Raw genomic sequence first — 2,500 nt, forward strand, 5'->3', positions numbered from 1 at the left:
AATACTGTCCACTGGTGAGGGACAGTGCTGTTGTTGCAGGGGTCTGGGAGCCTTTCTGTTGGTTCAGAAGCCCTGAAGAAGGATTTTCTTGTTGTATGTTTACAGAAATCCTGGGAGAGGGCTTTGCTAATGTGTTCAGGGGTTCTAGGACTGTTCTACAGACAGAGGATAAATTCATGAAGGGACTGGCAATGTATCTTGTGGCTTTGCTAAGCCTTGTCTCCCCAGGAACTAAGATTGCTGAGAACTTGCCTCGTGTCAAGATGAAGAAAAGACCTCCATTTGGGTATTAAGTGCTGTGTTTAAACTTGATGTAACTCTGGGGTAGATTCAATTGTGATCCAGGGGTGGGGAACTTTTGACCTTATGTTTGGAAACTAATCTCCATTTGAGAAGAGGGGCTTTGTGGTGGACTTAATTAAGGTATAGCCTAGGGGTGGAGAAGTATTTAGAACAGAGACTTTGTAATTGATTGAATGATTGGAAGATCCTGGGGTGGGGTAGTACTTGGAGATTATTTAATCACACTTAGTAAATGCTGTATTTGGAATGATGTCATGTTTTGATCTTCTCTGTTCTTGGTTTGTCACTAAATAAAATAGAGAGCACCTATGCTGGTATTTTGAACCTGGGAAGTTGCCTTCTTTTGGCATTACATTACAGGGGCAAAGATATCAACATAGATAACTATAATATACAGTATATGTATATATGTATGTGTAATGTATATGTACATATGCATGTAAAATAGGAACATGGGTATATATGGACATATATATGTGTGTATATATAAACACACATCACAGGTCAGTTCTACTTTTTTTTTATTCAACAGCTGCCCAATCTTAGCCACTGTTGATAAAATTTAAATATTTGGATGCACTCAGGGAAAAATAGTGTCTTAGGGAATGCAGCAGGATAGATCAAATGACATTAAGCCCACCAGTCACGTTTCCCTGATACCCCACTGATGGACAGTTTCAAGTGTAAGTAAACCACTGCTTTTCCTTTCTTATCTATCTTGGTGGCACAATGGATAGAGTGATGTGGCTGGAATCAGAAAAACCTGATTTTAGATTCAGCCTCAGATACTTACTAGCTCTGTGATACTGGACAAGGCACTTCATCTCTGTCTGCCCCAGTCTCCTCAACTGTAAATGGAAATAATAATAGGAACTACCTTCCAAGGTTGTTGTTGTGAGGATGAAATGACAAATTTGTAAAGAATTCAGCAAAACTTAAAAAATTATAAAAATGCTAGCTGTTATTACTATTATTAATATTCTGGAAAACACTGAAAATACATTATGACAGAAGAATTGCCAGGGCAGGAATCCCAGACCCAAGGAGAATCTGCAGTTGTGATGATCTGAACCAATAGAGCTTCCCAGCTGGTGGATGGGGTTGATTCAGCTGCTCGGACCCTAACCCAGGTCAGGATTGTGCAGAGCTCAGACCAGGGGGCCAGTCATTAGACTTTCCCCTGGACCAGACCTCTTCAGGAACACTGAAAGCGTGCAGGCCCCTAGCCTGGGCTGTCCCTGGGATTCTGAACAACACAACACTCAACAAATACTCCAGCCCAGACTTTCTCTCCAGAAGTGCAGAGTCCAGTCCTAAAGCAAGTCTGAATTCAGGAAGCAGGCTGAGAGAATGAACAACAACAACAAAAATTTCATCATAAAAAACCATCATGGTCACAGGAATGCTCAAGACACAAACTGAGAAGAGGCAATAACTCCAAAACATATTCAAGCAAAGCCTCAAAGAAACACAACTTGAACACAAATTCAATAAGAATTCCTAGAAGAGATAAAGCAAGAGGTAAAAAATATTTTTACCAGTGAAATAAGAGCACTAGGGGTGGCCAGGTAGCACAGTGAGTAAGAGCACTGGCTCTAGTATTGAGAAGACCTGGAGATCGAATCCCGGGCTTAAACACTTAGCACCCACCCAGAAACACCTGGCCGTGTAACCTTGAGCAAGTTACTTAACTCCAATTGCTTAGGGGCGGCGAGGTGGCTCAGCAAGTAAGAGCACCGGCTCCAGTGTTGGGATGACCTGGATCAAATCCAGCCTCAGATACTTAGCACCACACCCAGAAATAACTGGCCATGTAACCTTGAGCAAGTTACTTAACCCCGATTGCTTTAAAAAAAAGAAAAGAAAAAAAAGAAATAAGAGCACTAGAGGGGAAAAAAGGATCAGGATATAGGAACTGAGAGAGAAAAAGTTAGAATAGGAATTAATCTTGTCCAAGCAATAAATTCCCTGAGAATATTAAAATGGACCACATAGAAGCCAGTGACTACATGAGGCAAAGAGAAATATTAACACAAAGTCAAAAGACTGTAAAGAAAGAAGAAAATGAAAAGATCTCACAGCAAAAATAAAGGATTGAGGAGGAAATATTTAAAAATCAATGGACTATCTAAATGCTATGCAAAAAAAAATAGCCCATACATCATATTTCAAGAAATCTTAAAAGAAAACAGCCCAG

At 40.3% G+C, this 2,500-nt stretch overlaps 1 protein-coding gene across 1 annotated transcript in view; it reads right to left on the minus strand.

The window, feature by feature from the left end:
* Positions 1–2,500, minus strand: part of FA2H (fatty acid 2-hydroxylase) — an 83,533-nt gene that overhangs the window by 51,540 nt on the left and 29,493 nt on the right. The gene's annotated exons all lie outside the window — the stretch shown is intronic.

This window comes from Petaurus breviceps, unplaced genomic scaffold, assembly GCF_028583685.1.
Source record: "Petaurus breviceps papuanus isolate PSGF00001 unplaced genomic scaffold, PetGlider_PUasm1.0 182, whole genome shotgun sequence".
In the NCBI taxonomy this organism is placed as follows: Eukaryota; Metazoa; Chordata; class Mammalia; order Diprotodontia; family Petauridae; genus Petaurus; species Petaurus breviceps.